The following is a 7,006-nucleotide window of genomic DNA, read 5'->3' on the forward strand; positions in this document are numbered from 1 at the left end:
TTTATTATAGTATTTGGCTTTATCTTCTCGAGCTGATCTTTGAAATTTCCTGTTCAGCTCTTGCACCTCTTCAATTTTTCCATTTGCTTTGGCTTCTCTATGTTGGAGAGCAAGTTTCAGAGTCTCTTCTGACATCCATCTTTGCCAAAGCAAAAATATATTTGTAATATACAGTTATGATGATTTGGTATATGGTGAAAGTGGAAGAAATATAGAAGAAAATAATAGAAGGGAATATCTGTGTCATTTTGTAGTAGATAAATATTAAGTAATATTTATGAAGCAGGGCATTGAGTTAGGTGGGGGTTAGAAGTGGCTACTAATGGCTTTCTGATTTTTTTCTAACAGGTGGCCATAGCTTTCCTGAAGATAGATCTCGTTTGTTCGGTGATGTTAATTATCAGTCTCTTTGTTTGTTATATGAAACTAGCAGTGATAGAGCCCATTGTCCTAGGTATATTTTATGACTGACCTTTTTTATGTTTATGATAGTCTTTCTAACTATCATAAATTTTATGGATTTTAACATCCTTTACATTTTAACATTCCTTTATATGAAATAAATTAGAACTTGTTTTATTACCTTTTCAGCCTCAGTATTATTATGATCTCTCTAATAGAGAGTTTCCTAACTTGAATCTGCTGACTGTCAATGTGCCCAGGTACCCAAGACATAACTCATAATGAAGAATGTAATGTAGCTTAATGTAAAGAAAACAAAATTCCTCACCACTGGACCAATAAACAACATTTTTGTCAATGGAGAAAAGATTCAAGTTGTCAAGGATTTCATTTTTATTGAATCAACTATCAACACTCATGGAAGCAGCAGTCAAGAAATGAAATGACGTATTGCATTAGGCAAATATGCTGCACAAGACCTTTTTAAAGTGTTGAAGAGCAAAGATGTCAGCTTGACGACTAAGGTGCACCTGACCCAAACCATGGTGTTTTCAATAACCTCATATGCATGCAAAAGCTGGACATTGAATAAGGAAGACAATAGAATAATTGATGCATTTGAGTTATGGTGTTGGAGGAGAATATTGAAAGTGCCATGGACTGCTAAAAGAACCAACAGATCTGTGTTGGAAGAAGTGCAGCCAGAATGTTCCTTGGAGGCCAGGATGGCCAAACTTTGTCTCTTATACTTCGTACATACTGTCAGGAGGGACCAGTCGCTGAAGAAGGATATCATATTTGGTAAAGTAGAGGGTCAGAGAAAAAGAGGAAGACCAACAGTGAGATGTATTGGCAAAGTGGCAACATCAATGGGCTCAAGCGTGGCAACAATAGTGATGTTGGCCCAGGATCTGGCAGTGTTTTGTTCTGCTGTGCATAAATAAAGTCGCTATGAGTTAGTACCAACTTGACTTGATGGCATCTAACAACAACAACAACAATGAAGAAAAGGGGAGTATCAACTGGTGTCATCTACTGAATCAAGTCTTCATTATCAGAACAGGAGTGTTGGGTTTATCCCAGCCTATAGATGAAGTTACGTATTGCACTGGGCAAATCTGCTGCACAGGAACTTTTTAAAGTATTGAAGAGCAGAGATGTCAGCTTGAGGACTAGGGTGCGCCTGACCCAGGCCATTGTGTTTTCAATAGCCTCATATGGATGCGAAAGCTGGACAGTGAATAAAGAGGATCGTAGAAGAATTGATGCCTTTGAGTTGTGGTGTTGGAGGAGAATACTGAGGGTGCCATGGACTGCCAAAAGAACCAATAGATCTGTTTTGGAAGAAGTGCAGCCAGAGTGCTCCTTGGAGGCCAGGATGGCCAAGCTTCGTCTCTCCTACTTTGGACATGTAGTCCGGAGGAAACAATCGTTGGAGAAGGATGTCATGCTGGGTAGGGTGGAGGGTCAGAGAAAAAGAGGAAGACCTCCAACGAGATGGATCGGCCAGGTGGCATCATTGATGGACTCGGGGGTGGCAGCGTTGGTGAGGTTGGCCCAGGATCGAGCATTGTTTCGTTCTGCTGTGCATGGGATCGCTATGAGTCGGTTCCGACTCGATGGCACCTAACAACAACAACAACATAGATGAAGTTAAGGAACTCTGGTAGCGTAGTGGTTATGAGTTGGGCTGCCAACCTCAAGGTCAGCAGTTGAAAACTGCCAGCAGTTCCACGGGAGAAAGATGAGGCTTTCTGGTCCCGTAAAGATGTACAGCCTCAGAAGCACTGTTCAGGGTCACTATGAGTCGGAACCGACTCCATGGTACTTAACAACAACAACAATGTATGAAGTTGCTCAGACATCCTTGTCTTACTCAAATATCTAGACTGGGAGAGAAAATTTGAACATCTGTGCATGAAAATACAAACTGAAGTGTTTGTACTTTACATGCCAATCAAATAGCATTCTTATTCAAACGAGGAAATGGGTCAGGTTCCTCAGTAAGTGCTGTGTACTCACAGGGTTATGACTTTGCAAAGGCTTTACTTAGGAATAAGTAAATGCACATCAAAATGAATAGCACTAGCTTTCAATGTGGTTTCTTGTGATAGTATAATGTGCCTAAAAATTGTGAATGCTTTTGAATTTTTAAGGCTCTCCAAGTAGATCTTTGTTTAGAAAAATATCTTTATGTTGATTAAAACTTTAACATTTTTGTTAGTTGTAAATCTCAAGAAAGATAAAACTGGATGTTCTGCAGGTTGTGGCTTAAGTGATTAATTTTAAATAAAAAGTTGATGGACAAGGAAAAACCAGATGTGCCTATAAAAAGACTTCAAGGTCTTATTTAAATCAATGCTACCATCCAGTCATTTAACAATCATTTAACAAACATTTTTTATAACTCTTATGTGCCTGTAACTTGCTATTATGCATCAGAAGGTCAAAAAAACTTCTTTGCAACACCACCAGACTGTATGAGAAAGTAAAAACCTGTATTTATTTCAGAGTCACCTTGCAACTAATAAAGAACAGAAAGCAGAACCCTACTATCAGTATATTTTCAAGGTAAACCAAGCAGTCACCCATGATTACTTTTCACATCTAATCTTTTAGGGAATGTCAACTTTCTTTGTTCCGGTTTGTGCTTTTTCAAAGCAAAAGCGCTGCATTAAAAATAAATAAATAAATAAATTATATATATATATATATATATATATATATCAGTTGAAGAAACTAGAAACAAGAAAGATGATATGGAATTAAAATGAATCATAATCTTCAAAAGTTGACTGATAGATTCAGAATTTCTTTTTTTTTCTTCAAGTTTTATTGTGAATTATGTGTTAGTTTACATGGGTGAACACTATCTTTACATTCATCCTATTGTATTTTGTTCATTATGATAATCACAATCCCTTGCATACATGCATCATCAAACAACTAAAGGGTACACCCCACATGCCAGCCCTCCCTCCCCCACCCCACCTCCAACCCACAGCCCCTCTCCCTCCCTGAGTCCAAAGTCCCTGAGTCCAGAGTCCCCAACTGCTCCTTCTGACCATGTCATCGTCTCTGCCTCCATCTCTAGTGTCACTACCTCTCCCCCAGACAGGGTCTAGCACTTTGTTTTTCTCCCTGATGTTTCAAGGGGTCTCAGCTCCCGGACTGCAAAATCAGCCACACCTCTCCTTTTGTTACCAAACATTTACCTTTCCCTCTCACCTTTCATCAACGTCATCCAGACAGGTTGGAAACAATTCAGTAGAGATTCTACCTTTCCTTGTATCTTCTGGAGCTAGGTTCCTTATTGAAAGCTTGTAAGCCAGTCACTTCTTGCCTTTGTAGTCCCCTTATTTTGGGTAGCCAATGTCTAAGTTCCCCATCCATGTCGACCCTGTTGACACTAAAAGGGGGGAACAATTATCTTTTATATTTTTAATTATTTATTTTTATTTTTTGTTGTTGGTTATGAGGGTGTATGGGGTGGGGTGAGGGGGAGGGAGGGGAAGGTGAAGCACAGGGTATGGCATAGACACAGGATAGTTTGGGTGCTGTGGGGGGCATGCACTAGAAGGGGAAGGGGAAAGGAAAAATAAGACGGATGGGAGAATAGCTAGGCAGGTTTACATGGGCTAAATAGGACAGAGATAAGTAATGAAGTAAGTACAAATGCAGAACAACAGGGATCTGCATACAAAGATTGAGGCATGGTTTGAATGGGTAAAAGATGTTAAGATGCTTGGCTGTCTTTTAAATCTTGGTTTCCCTTGCCTACTATTATAAAATAGACACTTGAAGGGGAGAGAAAATAATAGCCAGAAACATCACCAGAGAAAGCTTGTAAGTCTCTCTTCAGCCTATAACTGATTGGAATAACTAAAATGGGCCTAGAAGTTGCCTACTGAAGGAGGCTCCCTACAGAACATTTGCAGGGCACAACACCATAGGTGGCATCCTGATCTCCATCCAGAATCTTCTGAGGTGGGACATTTCCACTTGAAAGGACAAGCAGACCAATCTGGAGCAGCTAGAAGAACAGAAGATACTTCTTGAAAGAAAGACCAGTAGAAAAAATTAAAAAAAAAACAATAACAGCAGTCAAATTGACTACTACAAGAACAAGCAAGTTGCTCCCCAGGGAGCCATCAAGGCAGGTGGTCAGGTCCCCTCAAGGCAAACCCACCATCCAAGACTGAAACTCAAATGGAATACACTAGCAGGCATATGGTCCTGCTGCTGACCACATTGGTTACCGATAAGGTGAATTGGAGGGAAAACAGCAATGAAGTTGTGAACTAAGTCTGACCACATTCAATAGACTCCTGTTAACCTGGATTGAGACCTGGTTAACCAGCAGTATGAGGAGACCTGGGACTCCTGGGCCCGGGGCAGGGACATGGCCCCAGAGGACTAGAGTGGAGTATGAAGCATCCAGCTGATATGAAGTGAGGGGAGATGCACAAGAACACCCACACTTGCAGATAGTACCTATTTGACCTGGCATCAATGGCTGGATGATCAGAACATGACTAGAGGAAGAAAGAAGTGAGAAAAAAAAAACAAAAGAAGTAACCCACTACAAGTGGATGAACTCGACCTATGCTTGTGGATGCAGTACGACAAAGGAGCAGATAAATCTCTACAGTGAGGATCATTCCCACACCCATGTAAACAGTTACTTTTATCTTCTGAGCACTGCTCCTAAACCAAGAGTAATTTATGATATTCTATAAATAAAGGAACTCTGGTAGCATAGTGGTTACGAATAGGGCTGCTAATCTCACGGTCAGCAGTTCGAAACCACCAGCTGTTCCGCAGGAGAAAGATGAAGCTTTCTGCTTCTGTAAAGATTTACAGCCTTGGAAACCCTGTACAGGGTTGCTATGAGTTGGAACCGACTCCAAGGCACACAAAAACAACATAAATAAATAAAAAGTCAAAGTAAGATAAGGCCTAATCTCAGGCTAACACTTTGTTTAGTCTACTCAGGAATTTTATAAGTCCTTTGTGAAAGTGTTTATCACTTAATTTTTGTTGACCTTAGTTTTGTCCTGTGTAATATATTAGTTAGGATTAACTGATTATCCAATGTCTTCCCAGATCATAAATATTATATTTAATATTTAACTATGTGGAGCACAGTGACTCATATGTTAAGCACTGGACTGTAAACCACTAAATTCATGGTTTGAGCCTGCCAAATGATTTGTAGGAAAAAGATGAGGGTTTCTGATCAATGTGTCATTGGCATATACACATTGTCACTGAACCTTCTTTCAATCCTGATGCCAGGTTACTCTTTATATAGTACAGCTTCCTGAATTAATCACTCAGCATAGATATGGGATGTTGTTGTTGTTAAGTACCATTGAGTCAGTATCAACCCACAGCTACCCTGAATTTACTAGGAGCAGCTGGTGAACTTGAACCGCTGACCTTGGGGTTCAAATTGATTTTACATAGTGCATTAACCCACAGTACTAAACCAGGACTCCACATACAGAATAAGTATGATGAAAGGATACAACTCAGACAGGCACCTTTTCTGATTTTAAAATATTCTGTATCCCCTTTTTCCATTCAAACGACTGCCTCTTGGTCTATGTACAGGTTTCTCATGAGCACAATTTAGTGTTCTGCAATTCCTATTCTTTGCAATGTTACCCATAATTTGTTATGATCCACACAGTCCAATGCATTTACTTAATCAATAAAGCACAAAGAAACACACCTTTCTGGTATTCTCTGTTTTCAGTCAAGATCCATCTGACGTTAGCAATGATATCCATCCTTCCATGTTCTCTTCTGAATTTGTTTTGAATTTCTGGCAGCTCCTTGCCAGTATACTACTATGGTTGTAAAATTATCTTCAGCAAAATTATACTTGCAAGTGATAGTAATGATAGTGCACAATGGTTTCTGCATACTGTTAAGTGACCTTTCTTTGAAATGGGCACAAATAACAGATTTCTTCCAATCGGATGGCCAGGTAGCTGTCTTCTTCATTTCTTGGGATGGATGAGTGAGGCCTTCCAGCACTGTACCAGTTGTAGAAATGTTTCAATTTGCATTCTATCATTTCCTGGAGCCTTATTTTTCACCAATGCCTTCAGTGACGCTTAGAATTTTTCCATCAATAATTCCTTCTTCCTTCAAAAAATTGGTTCCTAATCATATAATACCTCTTAAAATGGTAGAATATTAATCAATTATTTTTGGTACAGAGACTCCGTATATTCCTTCCATCTTCCTTGGATGTTTCCTGGATCATTCAATTATTTTAGCTATGCTGTTGTTGTTAAATACAATCAAGTTGTTTCCAACTCATATAGACCTTGTATAGGGTTTCCAAAGAATGGCTGGTGGGGTTATTAGTCCAGTGCATATCTGTTGCAGACGGTGCAGAAGTTCGAGGCCCTATAGGCCCGAGTGTAACAGATCTAGCCACTTGGCAGTTAATAGCAAATTGGTTTTCATCTTAGTGTTCAGTTATATTTATTTAATTCCAAACATGAGCCCTGGATGTCCACAGAGAAATGCAATATTCCCCTAAGTTTCTAAGGTCAAGATTTTCCCCCTAGAACCAAGGCAGTAAAGC

Source organism: Chrysochloris asiatica, unplaced genomic scaffold (assembly GCF_000296735.1).
Source record: "Chrysochloris asiatica unplaced genomic scaffold, ChrAsi1.0 scaffold00045, whole genome shotgun sequence".
Lineage (NCBI taxonomy): Eukaryota > Metazoa > Chordata > Mammalia > Afrosoricida > Chrysochloridae > Chrysochloris > Chrysochloris asiatica.